This window comes from Gopherus evgoodei, chromosome 2 (genome assembly GCF_007399415.2).
Source record: "Gopherus evgoodei ecotype Sinaloan lineage chromosome 2, rGopEvg1_v1.p, whole genome shotgun sequence".
In the NCBI taxonomy this organism is placed as follows: Eukaryota; Metazoa; Chordata; order Testudines; family Testudinidae; genus Gopherus; species Gopherus evgoodei.
The window spans coordinates 72,678,909-72,697,060 of NC_044323.1; positions in this window are offsets into that span (position 1 = coordinate 72,678,909).

The following is an 18,152-nucleotide window of genomic DNA, read 5'->3' on the forward strand; positions in this document are numbered from 1 at the left end:
CTCCACGTCCCTAGCTCTCCTAGTTATCTATCGTTTATCTATCGTTCATCTCTAGTTCCATTATAGTTGTTAATTAGTTTGTTAAGTAGATAGTTAACTTAAATAGTTGTTAAGTAGTTCTTCGCCGGGGGCTTAGCCCTTCCCGGCACCCGGCGCCAGGCTCATGCCTGTTTCGCCGGGCTTCAAACAGTGTGCGGCCTGCAAGAAGCCCATGCCTACCAGCGATCCCCACGAAGCGTGCCTGAAGTGCCTCGGGGAATCGCACAGATCCGACAAATGCCGCATCTGTAAGGCTTTTAAGCCGAGGACAAAGAAGGAGAGGGATCAAAGGCTCCGAACTCTCCTAATGGAGGCGGCACTTGACCCGACGGCTTCGCAGGCCGTGGTATCGGCACCGGCACCGGATCGCTCCGGCACCGAGAAGACTCCTCGGCACCGACCCTCTCCGGCACTGGAGTCAGAGCCAAGGCCGTCGAAGTCTGATACTCCGGCCAGGCAGACCCGGCTAGAGCGCCCGGCCTCGACATCGGCCGCGGCGCCGCTGGCACTGTCAGCACCGTTGACTCCGGGCCCGGCGGGTCCGTTGAGTCCGGTGCCGCCGAGCTCCCCCATGAGATCTGGGGTTGAGATAGTGGTCCCATCCACACCGGAGACCTTCGCCTCGGCTCGGGACCTTATTGCCCTGACTGAGCCCACTCGGCTGCCACCCCCGGTACCTCCGGTGCGGGTCGTGTCCAGAGGCAAGCCCATGATGTCGGCACCGCCCAGAGACAGTCGTTCACGATCCAGGTCCCGACGTCTTGGGCGCTCCAGATCCCGACGCCGCTCGCAGTCCCGGCACCGCTCCCCTCAGCGGTACCGGTCGCACTCGCGGCACCGGTCGGCATCGAGACGGTCGCGGTCAGGCTCCAGTCGTCGACACCGGCACCGCGATTCCAGGAGCAGGTCCCGACGCTACTCACCGCACCGGTCGACCTCCCGGCACCGAGCTGGTGGCAGGTCCCGGCCTCGGTCGACCTCCCGGCACCGAGCTGGTGGTAGGTCCCGGTCGACCTCCCGGCACCGAGCTGGTGGCAGGTCCCGGCACCGAAGCGGCGCCCGGTACCGATCAGGATCCCAGCACCGTGACAGATCCCGGTCCCGATCCCGATCTCGGCACCGATATGACTCCCGGCACCGGTCCCCGGCACCGAGACGATCCTCCGTGCCGGCCCGCGCAGACCCTTACCATCCAGGGTCGGCCCCACCATGGCCCTCGAGACAGCCGTCCGTATCCTCCCAGACGGACAGCGGGTATGCGCTGGGCACCGACCGGCAGGTGGCGCTGTTCGGTGATCCGCCGCTGCAGGACCAAGGCCCACAACAGTGGGGATTCTGGACACTCTGGGCATACCATCAGGCCCAGGGCCCCCAGCAGCTCCCTGCTAGACCGGCGACTGCGGAGCGTAGGGCCCCTGAAGCCTCGTTGTCTCGCCCCCCTCCCTCCCCGGAAGGGGAGGAAGGGTCCAAGCAGCAGGACTCCGCTGCGGCTCCGGAGGCAGAGGCGAGGGCTGAGGAAGACCCTCAGTTAGACACTCTCGTGCCTGGGGTCTCATCATCCTCCTCCCCGGATGAGGCGGTGGCGGGTACCTCCTCCAACAGTCCCCCCCCGCTGGATCTCAGGGCGCACCAAGACCTCCTCAGGCGATTGGCTCAAAATCTGAGTCTGCAGGCAGAGGAGGTCTCGGAGATAGAGGATCCAATTGTAACCATCCTCTCTTCTGATGCTCCCACCAGGGTCGCCCTGCCCTTCATACGGACCATCCAGACCAACGCCAATACCATCTGGCAGTCCCCGGCCTCCATCCCTCTGACAGCGAAAGGAGTCGAGAGGAAGTACATGGCCCCTTCTAGGGGATACGAATATCTCCATGTACACCCGACTCCGGGTTCACTGGTGGTGCAATCAGTGAACGATAGGGAGCGTCACGGCCAGGAGGCTCCAGCCCCCAAATCCAGAGAAGCCAGGCGGATGGACCTCCTTGGCCGTAAGGTGTATTTGGCTGGGGCGCTGCAGCTCAGGGTCTCCAACCAGCAGGCCCTGCTGAGCAGATATGCCTTTAATTCCTGGGTGGCAGTGGACAAATTTAAGGAGCTGCTGCCACAGGATGCTCGCCAAGAGTTTACGGCCATCTTGGACGAAGGCAAGAAGGTCGCACGCACGGCCTTACAAGCCTCCTTGGACGCTGCGGACTCGGCTGCCCGTACCCTCGCATCAGGAGTTACGATGCGTCGCATATCCTGGCTGCAGGTTTCCGGCCTTCCGCCGGAGCTCCAGCATACTATACAGGACCTTCCTTTCGAAGGCCAGGGCCTGTTTTCTGATAAGACAGACCCCAGACTCAAGAGTCTAAAAGACAACCGGGTCATTATGCGGTCCCTCGGGATGCACACCCCCGTGACGCAGCGTAGACCCTTTAGGTCGCAACAACAGCAACAACGTAGGCCGTTTTCCCAGTTCCGCCAGCGGCAGGACCTTTACAGGCGCCGCGGCAGGAACGGAAGGCGCAGGCAGTCGGGGAACCAAGGGGGGCAGAACCAAGGCTCCTCAAAACCCCCGCCTGGTCCTAAGCCTTCATTTTGAAGGTGCGCCCGAGGGCGCGGTAACAGTTTCCCCTATGGATCCTTCCCCCCCCGTTTTCCAACCGCCTTTCGTTTTTCCTCCCGGCGTGGTCCCAAATAACATCGGACCGCTGGGTCTTAAGCATGGTACAGACGAGATACCGCCTGCAGTTTGTTTCATTTCCTCCTTCCCGCCCTCCTTCCTCGTCCCTCTTCAGGGACCCCTCTCACGAGCAATTCCTTCGGCAGGAGGTGCAGACGCTCCTCAGCAAAGGAGCTATAGAGGTGGTTCCGGAAAACGAGAAAGGCAAGGGGTTTTATTCCCGCTACTTTCTGATCCCCAAGGCCAAGGGGGGCCTCAGGCCTATCCTCGACCTGCGAGAACTCAACAAATACCTCGTGAAGTTGAAGTTCCGCATGGTATCCCTGGGGACCATTATTCCATCCCTGGATCCGGGAGACTGGTACGCCGCCCTCGACATGCAGGACGCGTATTTCCACATTGCCATTTGGCCGCGCCACAGACGCTTTCTCCGCTTCGTTGTGGGGGCTCTTCATTATCAGTTTGCAGTCCTCCCATTCGGCCTGTCCACGGCCCCGAGGGTGTTTACAAAATGCATGGCAGTTGTCGTGGCACATCTTCGGCGCAACCGTGTCCACGTGTTCCCTTATCTGGACGACTGGTTGATTCGGGGCACGTCGGAACAGCAAGTCAACAGCCATGTCCGTGTGATCACCGGCATGTTTGCAAGTCTGGGCCTCTTGATAAACACAGACAAGTCCACCCTGAGGCCCACGCAGAAGGTGGAATTTATCGGGGCCGTCCTGGATGCCACTGTGGGCAGGGCCTCGCTGCCTCTGCAACGGTTCCAGACCATGGCGGCGATCGTTCAACGTTTGCGGTCAGCCCCATTGACGTCAGTGAGGACATGTCTAACCCTGTTAGGCCACATGGCGGCGTGCACCTTTGTGACCGACTACGCTCGGCTCCACATGAGGCCTCTCCAGCTGTGGCTTATCAGTCATTACAGGCCGGCAAGGCAACCGTTAGACATGTTAGTCACAATCCCCCAGAAGGTCTTAGATTCTCTTGGCTGGTGGTTAGACCAGTCCGTATTATGTGCGGGTCTTCCCTTCCACCCCTCTCAGCCCTCGGTATCCCTGACAACGGATGCCTCAGATCTAGGCTGGGGGGCCCACCTAGGGGCCCTGCGGACACAGGGCCTGTGGTCCCAGGAGGAGGTGGGGCTACACATCAACATGCGGGAGTTGAGAGCGGTCCACCTTGCTTGTCAAGCGTTCTGTCATCAGCTTCAGGGTCGTTGTGTCGCCGTGTTCACGGACAACACGACGACCATGTACTATATCAACAAGCAGGGCGGCACCAGGTCCTCCTCCCTGTGCCACGAGGCGATACGACTCTGGGACTTTTGCGTAGCCCACTCCATTCACCTCAGGGCTTCCGTCCTCCCTGGAGTACGGAACACACTGGCGGATCGATTGAGCAGATCCTTCCTGTCACACGAGTGGTCCCTTCGCCCGGACGTCGCTCTCTCCATTTTCCGGAGGTGGGGTTATCCCCTGGTGGACCTCTTCGCGTCCAAGGGGAACAGGAAGTGCCAAGCGTTCTGCTCCTTTCAGGGCAGGGAGCCGGGGTCGATAGCGGATGCCTTCCTCATCCAGTGGTCAACCCACCTGTACTATGCGTTTCCCCCGTTCCCTCTGGTCCACAAGGTCCTCCTGAAGGTGCGCAGAGACAGGGCTCTCGTGATCATGGTGGCCCCGGCATGGCCCAGGCAGCACTGGTACACCATGCTGCTGGACTTGGCCATAGCCGACCCAGTTCCCCTGCCCCTTCATCCGGACCTGATTACCCAGGACCACGGGACCCTCTGTCACCCAGACCTGCAGTCGCTGCACCTAGCGGCGTGGCTCCTGCGTGGCTGACTGGTTCCGAGCTGCGCTGCTCCACGCCTGTGAGAGAGGTGCTCTTGAGCAGCAGGAAACCGTCCACAAGAGCCACATATTCGGCGAAATGGAAGCGCTTCTCCTGTTGGTGCGTAGAGAGAAATCTCCGCCCTATGGAAGTTTCGATAACCGAAATCTTAGACTACGTTTGGTCCCTCAAAGGGCAAGGTCTGGCCTTATCGTCGTTGCGAGTCCACCTAGCAGCTATCTCCACCTTTCACCCGGGTGCGGACGGTCGCTCCGTTTTTTTTCACCCGACGGTGTCGAGATTCCTTAAAGGGCTGGAACGTTTATTCCCTAACGTCCGTCCCCCTGCTCCAACCTGGGATCTTAACCTGGTGTTGTCCCGGCTCATGGGGCCCCCCTTTGAGCCGTTAGCTACTTGCTCCCTGCTCTACCTCTCTTGGAAAACTGCCTTTCTAGTGGCTATCACCTCAGCTAGACGGGTGTCGGAGCTCCGAGCTCTTGTGGTAGACCCCCCATATACGGTCTTCCACAAGGACAAGGTGCAGCTGAGACCACACCCTGCTTTTCTGCCCAAGGTGGTCTCAGCCTTCCACGTCAACCAAGAGATTTTCCTTCCGGTTTTTTTCCCAAAACCTCACTCCTCAGGCAGGGAGCAGCAGCTCCACTCGCTGGATGTCCGTAGGGCTCTCGCGTTCTACATAGAGAGGACTAAGCCCTTCCGAAAATCCCCCCAGCTTTTCGTGGCGGTAGCAGATCGTATGAAAGGGCTTCCTATCTCCTCCCAGAGGGTATCCTCTTGGGTTACGTCCTGTATCAGGACCTGTTATGACTTGGCCCATGTCCCTACGGGCCGTGTGTCTGCGCATTCTACCAGGGCGCAGGCGTCGTCGCTGGCTTTCCTCGCCCGTGTGCCCATCCAGGAAATCTGTCGGGCAGCGACCTGGTCATCGGTCCACACCTTTGCTTCCCACTACGCCCTGGTCCAGCAGTCGAGGGAGGATGCGGCCTTCGGAACTGCAGTGCTCCGTGCCGCGACTTCTCACTCCGACCCCACCGCCTAGGTATGGCTTGGGAGTCCCCTAACTGGAATGGATGTGAGCAATCACTCGAAGAAGAAAAGACGGTTACTCACCTTTGTAACTGTTGTTCTTCGAGATGTGTTGCTCACATCCATTCCACACCCGCCCTCCTTCCCCACTGTCGGAGTAGCCGGCAAGAAGGAACTGAGGAGCGGGCGGGCCGGCAGGGATATATATTGGGCGCCATGGCGGCGCCACTCCAGGGGGCGACCTGCCGGCCCACTGGAGTTGCTAGGGTAAAAAGTTTCCGACGAACGTGCACGCACGGCGCGCACACCTAACTGGAATGGATGTGAGCAACACATCTCGAAGAACAACAGTTACAAAGGTGAGTAACCGTCTTTTAAAACTTCAAGTGATGGTGAATCTATGTCCTTAGGTAAGTCATTCCAATGGTTAATTACCCTCACTGTTAAAAACGTGCACCTTATTTCTAATTTGAATTTCTGTAGCTTCTACAGGATTTCATTACTTCTTTTCTGATAGATTAAAGAGCCCTCTATTGTCAGAAATCTTTACCCTGTGTAGGCACTTGTAGACGAGTCACCTCTTGAGCTAGCCCAACGTACCTAAACAACTCTTATAATCCGTTACAAGAAAATCATAACAGTTTTAGAGATCACCTCCAAAATATCTGACTTAAAGTGAATGTGTCAATGGCTTCATTAATATCCAATGAGACCCGGCTAACCTATAGACAAAGAGGCAGTTCCTCAGCTGTAAATTGTCATAGTTCCATTGAAGCCCTCTGCCACTAGATACTTTCCTGAGAACAATGCCTTACACAATACATGAACGGTAATCATTCTAATAATATCACATTGGGTCTCAGTGACTCACTCTGCTAAAATGGTGCCAGTAAAAGTCATTGTTTTCCAATGGAAACATCTTTGGTTCAGAGGGAAAATAGAGTTACTATCTTGAGCATTCCTATTTTAGTCAGAGAATCTTAAACTGGGTTTCCCTATAGACGTCTCAGTTGTCCAAAATACCTTTTAACAAAGCCACACAATATAATAAAATGACCTGAAATCTTGAAGATGGAACCTGAAACCATTACAAGCCTCAGCTAGCAATGGCTGAACCACAGTCTTTTGGAAAAATCACCCAAAATTTCAAATGCTTCTTTAGAGAATTTTGGGTTGGAAGTTAAACTGGGTATCTGAGAAGTACTGGCTTTTTTACAAGTTTCCTGACTTCAAATGAATCAAAATTATCCAAAGTTTGGGTGTTTTTTTAAACTATCTTTTCTTCATTCCAGCTTTGTTTGTTTGTTGCCAAATCTAACAGACACCAAACCCCATTAAGAAAATGAAAACTTACCCAACATTTTCTAACTTCAGGAAAGTTTCACTTTGGTAGATTTGTGCCATTTCTAATTTCATCTATTCATAACCTACCAAAATCTGCACATGCAAAAAGAAAACAAAAACTTACTAAGTTCGTGACCAATATTTTAAATGAATAAAGAAAGCATTACTATGTGCTTTACTAATTTCACAGCACATTTGTACAACAGTGCACTTAAAAAAAAATCTGATGGCGAAACAACAGTGCTTGAAATAAGTCTGCACTTAAATATCCTATGTGTATGAGCTAATGTACCTGAAATATATTTAGATATATCTTTGTACTAATAAAGAGCAATGGTGCCCTGAAAAACTGCTAGATATGCATGTTCGTGTGAGTTTTACACGTGAATAACGATAGTGAAATTCATCTTCATGAAATGACAAAATAGGAGGCTGATGACTTCAGGCAGTTCTTCCTGCTTATGCCAAATGGTTTACATATCTGGCAAACTGTTTCTGTGGCACCCTGCCAAGCAACAGCAGCATCTTAATGTGCTTTTCCAGGTAACACCTAATTCAGAGGAAAAAATCTGTGAATGAAATTCACACTGGCATTAGGTGTACATGCAAGGCCATCTGTACTAAAGCATCCCAATAGGGCTGCCCAAGGAATGCACAGATAGAGGAAGCTGGGTGCCACTCTGTGCTGGCTCTGGGACTCGGCTGGCATGGTGGGGTGATTTAGTGAGGGGCTTGATGCAGAAGCACAGCGTGTGGAATTATATGGTTACAGAGGCCAAACCAACACATGTAGTAGGTATGGAGAGGGAACAACCACTATTCTGTCCCATAGACTGGTAAAGTGGTTACATTGCAGGCCCATGCCATGTCTGTGGGTAGGTGGTGAATTCCCCAAAAGCCTCTGCAGCAATCCACACACAAAGCCCAGTTTCTTGGGATGGGTGAATTTGACCCTATGTGACCAAATCAATAGAACTGAGTGTACAGATATTCTTCACATGGCTCCATCTGAACTATCGAAACGGATCTTCTAAAGTCTATTGCATTTTTGTTGATAAAAACTTGAACCACCTTCTGCATTGTTAGTTTATTGTACTTCAGAGATTTTCTTGGTGTGCCATGTTTATTTTTCTAGTATTTTATATTTTATGGCTATCTGGTGACATGCTTAGAAAATGCAAGAGACAATTCACACAATGCAATTTCTAAGGAAAAGTGCAAAGCAGTGACAATGTGTTCCATGCAACAGTATTCAAATGTAGGTTTTGGGAGAATCATTTTCTAAAGAGCTCTGCTAAAAAGGTCAGGAATAGTCATGCACTCTACTTTTGCCCCCCTTTTAGAAGGGCAACAAGAGTATTAGCAACCATATAGTTATCTCACACAGTTAAAAGCTACTTTCTTCTCCCACAGATGTAGGAAATACAGCAGAAGGTCAATGATGATCAGGACAACGTCCCCTCCAGACTCTGACCACGACTCTGGAATAGACAAAAAAGAGCCCGTCCTCCAGATATTCCATTCCAGGTTTTACACTAAACAATGTGCATAGTAAGACAGACTCTGGGAGCTCAATGTTCTGTGAATCCAGATAGTGCAGGCATGATCAATATACCCAATTATTTTTCACTAATAACATGGTGATGAGCATGGTATAAATGCCTATCTAGGTAGGTACATAAGCAGATAGATTCCTGATCCAGCTCCCATTAAACTACATGAAAACAGTCCCAGAGACTTCAGCGAGAGCTGGCTGAGGTCCTTAGTAAAAGGTACACAGGTACCTTATTGCTGAGACTCAGTGGCTTGATTTAAGGCCTTTCCAGTCATTTGGAACAAACCAGTGAGCTGTCATTTTGATGCATTCTATGAAAAATGAGGGTTTCTGAGATGCATTTCTAACTCATAACCACAGCAAGCTAAATACCAGGCCCTTTTTTGTGGTTAAAAACGTTGTTGTGTTTTTTAAATTTCAAACAATTCAACAGCAGGGGAACATGAAAAAATATATTACCTTTCTCCTCAAAGTTTGAATTTGTTGATGAAAAATTGTGTTGAAACAAGAAAATTAACCAAAAAATTTCAACCAGCTCTTCTCAGGATCCTGACTGAATCAGAAGCGATATAGCTGAACTCACAGAACTTTGGTGATATTTCCTCCTAAGTAACACAAAATGCACACCCATGAATTCCCTTAGTTATACTGGAACCAAATAACTGCATCTCTTCATTTGAGTACAATGCTCCATAGCAGCCAAACCACCAATTATTTCATCCTAAATATGGATTTTGCCTTTCTATACTTAAACTGAGCTCCAATTGAGATCAGTAGGAGCACCAGGTTACACCCAGAGGTTAGCACATCAGTTGAAAGCACCAGATCAAAGCTCACCTTGGGCCTTCAGTGAACCACACACACATTATTTTTCACTAAAACTAAATTCTGCTTTGACTTTTGCCCTGCACAATCTCATTGACCTCAGTGGGATTTCATGGGGGAAGAGGCAGTGTAAGCACAGAATTTGTTTTAGTCCATGTCAGTACTAGGAGCACTTTGCCAGCATAGCTATACCAGTACTTTATACCAGCAAAGAACTCTCCATTGTGGACACAGCTTATACCAGCAAATCTTCCCACCACTGCCAAACAAAACAAGCTGTACAGTAAAAGTGCGGCTGCATCTACTCATGTGCTTCTGCCAGCACAATTTGTCAGTCAAGAATCATACCTCTTCACACCCCTGACCAACACAGCTACAGTGGCAGACATCTTTAATGTAGACAGCCCTAGTATTTAATGAAAGCACTTTTAAACCAGTAGGAGGGACAGTGAGATACTTAAATAAGAGCCTGTCAGGTTGGTGGAAAGGATTGAGACAACAATAGGTGAATGAATCCATAGTTGAATTAAATACTTACATATCACCAAGGTCAGCTCATGTTCGGCCAAAGGTTCTTAAAGAACAGGCAGAGAGGACTAGAGCCATTGTCAGTCATTTTTAACAACTCATTAAAAACAGATGAGGTGCCGGGGACTGAAGGACAGCAAAGGTATTACTATCAGTTAAGTAGGTAATAAATGAGAACGGTGGTGGGAGTTAAAGTCACTGAGACTCACTTCGATACCTGGTAAAATATTAGAGCAGATAATAAAAGGGATTGATCTGTAAACATTTAGACCAGGGCTTCCTAACATGGGGATTTGCAAACAGGTAAAAAGGAGGAGGTGTGACCACCTTCCCTTTCTTAATGGCTAGATATTGGGGCAGCATGAGGGGAAGCATAATGAAAACAATAGGAAAGGGTCCCAAAACGTTGTTGTAACATACCATCCCATTACGGAAGGCATGGCGAACTGATGCTTTAGATAATAACTTGGTGGCCAATAGGCCACATATAGTCATAAAGGCTACATCATGCCAGATAAGCATGCTACTCAAGGACGCAGAGAGTGGCAATTAGAAGCCAGGAAACGAGGTTGTACATGTGTGCTGAGTTGGAGGGAGCTGACAGAGAAGAAGGACACAGAAGCATGTAGCTGTAAACTTGGAATGTTCTTGGGGCAAATGCTGGAGAGAGAGCAGTAATCCTTAGAAGGCTCTAGGCAGAGCAGACCAAAACTTAGACTGGAGCTTGCCCAGTGATGGATAATCTATTTATCTATCTAGTTTCTTACCTGGGGCTATCAATGTTATGTCTAAACTCCAAATGCAAAGCTAGGCTGTATGCAGTACATAGATATACACATATATACCACCAGGGCAGCAATAAATGAGTCCTGGCTCAGGAACAATAAGATTCAGCTTGAACTTTTGTCTTTCTCTTGAAGGAAACTCAAACCTAGACAATGTAAGAGTTTCTTGAGCCCGCTACCTCCTGCCTGACAGATTTTCTTCAGGCTGGTATGTTTTAGCTCATTGGTTTACAGGGTCTTTTTGTTCTAATATGCAAGAGTATCCATTAAAAAGAAAAACCAAAATATCATTATATTGGGCTAGCTGCTCAGCTGGTGTATAGTTAATGGAGCTATGCATTCAGCCCATTGAATATTCAGGAAACAGATGTGAAGCCCATTTGCTACATGCTTGACTGTTCTGTTTTCTGTGTCCCAGGTAAGTCAAATAAAATTAGTTCTTCCACCTTTTAACATGCCTAGTATGCTGAATAAGATCTATAACAATCTGTCACCAAACTGCTTGAAAAATGATCTTGATAAAGGAGCCTTCTTTAGCCTTTATTGGCCGTACTCCATGAGACTAATTTCAGGTTCCTTTTTAAAGAACAGATTTTCCAAATCGTGGGTATTTCTTTGTCTTTATGCCTACAGCTGGCGGAATGGGGTTTTTTGTTTTGTTTTTGTACTTAGTCTCTACTGCTCTTATGCTGAATTATTTTGAGCAGTATTTGATTTTAGCAGGTAACACCTACTAGACTCTAGCATGGGGGAATCCCAGCTTCAGGAATGTACTTAAGTCCCATTAAAGATAAGCATATGCTTATATGCTGTCCTGAACAGCAATGATGTACTAGGGCCTTGATTCAGGAAGTCAGACCAGATCAAGAGTATTTAAAGCTACACTTTACTAGCTGAGGAGCTAGCTTTAGGGCCCTGTTCTCCATTGCCTTGCACCTACACCTGTTCAAAGTGGGTGTAAAATGATATCACTAGTGTGAGGAGAGAATTCTCAGCTGGTACCAATTTACAGCCAAGTTGTGCAGGAGTAAATGACAACACAAGGTCCAGGCAGTGACGAATCAGGCTTTAGGACTATTAGCGCTTGGATGCCTTTCTGCAATATAATGGAAATCAACTTTCCCATGCTGGTAGACCAAGAGAGTGGGTGTTCCATTTGTCTGCATTTATTTTTCATTGTCATGAGTCTACAACTTCCTAGTCCACTAGCTTTAAGCCTCAACACAGCACAGAGCCATTTGTTTAATTTTAAATCATGTTTTAGCTATTGCTGTATTAAGTCTTATAGTAGTAGATTTACACAGATCTGTTGGGTCAAAGCCTGAGCAGGTGTGAACACCAGCTGAGAACCTGGTCCAGGAGATCTTATTATTAACTGTTATTTCTATTTTCCTCCCTTTTGGGACCTTTTAAATTGTTAATTTTCATTCATTGTGTGTGTATAATATATATTATTTGCATTTTATAAAGGCACTTTATTTATGGCAGTCATTCTACTGAGAATGAAAGAATACTGCTGCTTTTGATGTAATGCTGGTTATCCCACTACTTTCAATGCTTTTGATGTAATGCTGGACATCCCACTACTTTCAATTACTGTGGTGCTGTATTGTTTACATGTTTCCTCCTTCTGCTGATTTCCACACCCAAAGCATCCATGGTACACAGCATGGAAATTATGTAGAAGGATGTCTTTAAGGCCTGGTCTACATTGGGGGTGGGGACGGGTGTCAATGTAAGATATGCAACTTCAGTTAGGGGAATACCATACCTGAAGTGAACGTATCTTATTTTGACTTACCTCCTGTCCGCATGGTGCAGGATTGACGGCCACAGCTCCCCTGTTGACTCGGCTACCGCTGTGCGCTTTGGTGGAGTTCTGAAGTCGACGGGAGCACATTTGGGGATTGATATATCGCATCTAGACGAGACGCGATATATCGATTCCCAATAAACCAATCGCTACCCGCCATTCTGGCGGGTAGTCTGGACATACATACCCTCAGAGTGGCCATACATGTGGTAGTAGCTCTGCTGTGGTATTAAAACCAATGCATTGTAATGAGAAAATAATAGCCTTGTAAGCTTGCTAAAAACTTCTGTCCATGGGGAAATGGAGCATAGAGTTGCCCAAATGATTAGGCTGGTGTTAGGGAAATAGTAAGGATGTCCATGTGCCTTTTACATATTTAACCTTCACCACTTGTACTGAAGTTGCTAGGGAAGAAGGCTGCAAAAACAATTTCGGATTCCCTCTAATGTCTATAAATAAGATAAGGCCTTCCATCTTCTGGGCAAGGCAGCACAAGCTCTGAAAAATCTTCTCTCCTCCAACTCCATTTTGGTTTTCCAGTGTCTTCCATCAACTCCCACAGTGTAAAAGATATACAATACTTTTATTGCATCCAGCCCCTTGCAGTATATTTGGCTGGCCAGGCTAAGGTGGCTTTGCTTCCTTTGTATGCTACTAAAATGAATGGGGAAGATTTTCCAAGGCAAAGAAGGTGAACTATTAAACTTTCAATGGTAACCGCCCTTTGTGCCTTTGAAAATCTCCTCTTGACATCCTTCCCATTCATTCATTAATAACTAGGCTGCCCATAGAGAAGATCGTAATATGAACAAACATACCCATTTCTGGCACAGAAATGGTTGATTTTTTTGTCCCTTAACATCTGAAAAAATTGAACCTGATGCATCAAACCCCTCTCCTAATTAATCAGTTGGCTTGTTCATGCCTCCTAATCTAAAATGTGAGAGTTTTCTGGCAATCTGAAGTGCCTCAGGGATAAAATAATGGCATCGAGTTCCTTACTAGCAAATCAAGCTTTTGGAGCCTGCCAGCATTAATCAAACTTACTGGACTGTGGCTTAATCAAAGCAAAAGAAAAAGGCATATGCTGAAGTGTTTGAGTGGCCATGAGCGCAGGGTGCTATGTCCTCTCCAAAGTCTCTTGATACATAATAAATGCGCATAAAGAGATATAGCGTATCTAAAAATAAAGCCCAGTTCCATGATGATCCCAACAGGAACGAAGCGGAACATTTCACACCTCAACTTCTTCTACATTTTAATTCACTTTGAACACTACTGAGCAATTTTGCCCCATGATACTTGACTCCAGGAATCCTAAAATCTTAATGTATGATTCACAGTGGAAGTGGAGTTGAAGGCCAAAGGACTGGATCTGCATGTTCACAGGGGCCCGATTCTCCTCTCACTTGTACCAGTGTCACTCCATTAGCTTTGGTGTGGTTACTCGCAGTATACTGTGATGTGAGATCATGATCAGGGCCCAGCTAAGGACCATGGCAAGAGAAGGGGATAGTTGTATCTGATCTGGATCTAGGAGGGGAAGAGAAAAAATTGTGAAAAAACTCACCAGATGAAAACTCTTTTAAAGAGCCTGTCACAACTGGTTGCAAATAGCATTGTGACGGGGCATTATATGGTTGTAAGAAGGCAAATGGGGAGGGACTGACAGAGAGAACATAGGGGAAAAGCCAGATTGTGGGATTCACAAAACCTGAAGTTGAACAAACCCCTAATTTGCAGGAGAATCTGAACAGTGAGACTTGTAGGGACAATGGGAGCCTGACTCCTCTGCAAGGGAAGGAAGAGAGTGAAGAGAACCTGCAATGAATTGAACACTCTGGCCCACCTAGCAAAGCACTTAAATCACTGAGGCTGATCACACGCTTAGAGTTAGAATGGGTAAGTTTGCTGGATTGGGGCCAGAGACCTCAGCACTGCGAGGATCAAGCTCAGGGGAGAGGATCTGTGGGGGGAAAAAGACTGAGGCAAGATGAATTCCCAGAGAATAACCCTACTGGACTGGAGCATAAAGAAAGCAGAGGTTCCCCAAAAAGGGAAAGGAAGGGGACAAGAGGATGAACTCGTTAAAAGGGAAGAAACCACCCCGCACAGACCTGCTTCTTTAAAAGTAAAAGGGTAATGGGGGGTGGCCGAACGGGTGTCACGGGGGGGCAGCAGGATGGTCTCCTTTCCCTGCTATGCACTGAGTGCTGCCAGAGATGCAATGCAAACCTTGGGACAAAGGTGAACAGCCGCTTGCAAGATGAATTCAGTGAACTGCTGGGAAAGAACAGCAAACTGCAGCAGGAGTCACTGAGAAACTGGAACGGGTCACAGGCATCACATAGAGAAGGTGCTGTTCTCACAAAGGTCCTCGGGGCATGTAAGGATTTCTTCTCTGAGCAACAGCCAGGTGGATAAAAAGAGAAAGGAGATGACCACATTCAGGTGCATACCTAGACTTCTGCAGTCACTCAGCACCTGGTAGGATCATGAAAACCCTCAGTGGTCTAATCACTGTTGTGTAAGCGGGGAAGTCAACACAAGTCCACGGCCCCTGCCCTAGCCAAAGCCATTGCGCAAGGTAAGGAATATGCTGTAATATGGGAATATCACTGAGGGAGAATAACCTGGCAAAGCCCTGGCTGGGATGATTACATTGAGGCTGGTCCTGCTTTGAGCAGGGGATTGGACTAGAAGACCTCCTGAACTCTCTTCCAACCCTAATCTTCTATGATTCTGAGGACTGGAGAGCAGAACCAACCCTGGGGAGGCAAGGACCAGAGGGGAACCTAGAGAGGTGGGAAGGGAAAAGGAGGAGGACAGAGAAACCTGCTGGGCATCCAAACAACTCTGTAAGGATCACCAGAGTGTGGCATAGAAACAAAGGGATCCTGAGGTATGAGGGGCCTTTCCCATGTCTGGGATACTAGTCTGGTCCTGTGCAGGGCCATCCAGGAAGCAAAGGACTCCTGACCTCTTCTCTGCTGCACAGGGAGCATGAACATTTCAAACATTATAAAAAAGTAAGGAAAGTCCTAGGCAAAAACATTGACAAAGATTTTTGCCCTTAAACTGTGGATGTGCAAACAGCCTCAACTCCAGCAAATGTTTTGTCTGGGAATATACCAAACTGTGGAGGCCACACATGTGATCTGCGTTCATTATTCCCATGTGTACAAAGGATAGTTTTGCTGCTCTGTCACCACCATAAATGAGGATAACTTTGTACAATTTTGATATATCTATTGTGAAATATCCATTCACTTTAAACTACAAGCTTCACTGCGTAACTTCTGTGTTCCCCAAGATAGAAACTGCACATTCCACTATCAGTTTGTCTCTGCTTAGAGGGGGAATGGTTGTGTGGCAGATGTGTCTGGCGAAGCGGGAATTCACCCACGAAAGCTCATGCTCCAGTATATCTGTTAGTCTATAAGGTGCCACAGGGCTCTGTTGCTTTTTACAGATCCAGATTAACACGGCTACTCCTCTGATACTCGTTTCTGCTAGTATCCCTGCTGGCCACCTCCCTATGTCTCTTTCCTGGTTCACTACACTGTCAAGAATAACACATGCTCCTGGACGCTCACCATCCCTCATCTAGCTTGTCTAGGCTCATAGAAGTTGGACATAGAAGAGTCTTGCACTGTATCAGAGATCACTCAACCCAGCCGACCCCTCTCCCTGCCAAAGTAAGATGTGGCACCTGAGAGAAGATTTATATGAACTGACATTGTATTTGGTCTTAGCCAGGAGATGAAAATAAAAGGTTGGGATAGGAAGGGTGGGAGAGAAAAAGGGGGAAACCAAAAACAAACTATTTCTTCTAATCTCCAAGATGCTTATGCATTAAATTTGTTGGATGTTCCCAAATTTTACTGAAAGCTCCTATGGATTTTCTACAGGAAAAACTTACTGTGGTCTCTTTTTGACATACTGAAACTCCAAGGTATCTTCTGCTTTCTATTTCACCCAGTGTCACTATTCATATGGCAAGTCATTTGTTAGCCAATTTCAAGCTCTGTAGAGCACAACTGACCATTAGTGTTTGCAGATCAGTATGATCAAATATACATGTGTGATGCATTAATATCTGTGAAAGAGTCACATGGGCATTTAAACATGTTCTTTGTATAGTTTCTCATTTATTGTAAACTGTGCAAATCTACAGGTTCCAGACCTCGCCTCAATTTTATCTTCTGTTAGTTGATCACTCCCTCCTCTCATCTACCAGACAATAATATAGCCTTCAATTTGAAGGGAAATAGTGTCATAGAAATAAGATGTTGTCTAGCTACTACAAGTGTCAGGCGTCTTGAGCTAGGCTGGGCTTCTTTAACCTTGCTGAAAGGTTCATCGCTGATAGCCAAGTGGATGAGAGTTTTGAGAGTGGCTAGGTGTTTTTTAACTAGCGCGGTCTCAGCAGGGTAGTGCTGCGTGGCCATGGCATCTGGGAATAGTATTGATCTGGTGTATCTCCCAACAGCAGCCTTCTTTTGTGAGGTTACAAAGGAGCCTCGGGTGAGAGTTGAAATCTGCCTTCCCATGGCAGAATTTCCCCTTAGGCACAATGACCACTGCAGCTGGAGGGGATGTAATTTGTACCTCCCTGCAGCAATGGAGAGGACTCCAGCCCTGTGAGCATAGTTCTACAGGTTCAGTTCATGTACATGTAAATACCGTTATTGATTATAATTATGGTTGATGTAGCCCTCCTGCCCAATGCCAATGGCAGCAACAAGGGCCAGTTTAATAATAAGTGTAGGGATCCTTTCTAATACGAATAAAACAATGACTCAAGACCCCACCCTGTCATACTCCTCCTTCCAGCTCTTGGAAACAGAGGAGATTGGAATTTCCCTGAGCATCTTGTCAGGTGGTTCATCCCCACTCAGCACCACTCCAGAGTCCTAGGGAACCACAGATACCCTTTAATTTAGGGGGGAAAGGAGAAACCCAGATAAAAGGACCATGGTAACATGCTTACATACAAGAGTCAAAGGTAACCAGTATGTCAGGAGTATGGCCAACCCCATGCTTCCAAGTACTAATTGTCCAGTTTATTGAGGTCCAGGACTTCATCACAAAACAATCCCCATTCATCTAAAAACCCTGTTAGACTCAGTGGTAGCCACAGCAGTGGTGGGGGGCAAGATGTGAGGCATCATGGGGGCTCTCCTCCACCTGTCTATTCCAGTCCAGAGAAGTCTGCACCACGAAGGTCTGCTCTAAGTTGTAGCTACCTGGCCCAGCTCCATGATATCAACTCTTCCAGTCTGGTCAGACGTTGCTGTGAAGTCAGCTCTATGCTGCTGCTAGTCCAGGCTTGCCCACTCCCACAAAACTGCATTCACAGTATTCATTCAAAATCTCCAGCGAGGGAACCCAGAGCAAAACTGACCCCTGCACAAGGTTCTTGCTGTTGGAAAGAAAGCACCCAGTCTTTAGAATACAGCTCTTGGATGCTGAACATGAATCCTATTCCTGAACCAGAGTGCACCACTTACAAGCTCAGAGTGACCCAGGGCACAATTCCTATGCCCCTCCATGAGTACAGGCACAGCAACAGTCTTCTATCATTTCTACAAACAGGCCATAGACAAATTCCAACTAAAGCAACAAATCAGTGTGTGGAACTATGGGTGAGCAGCACTGCGACTCACACATGAGGCTGGCTCAAACTAGTTTTCCCCCTTTTCCCCTACAGAGGCA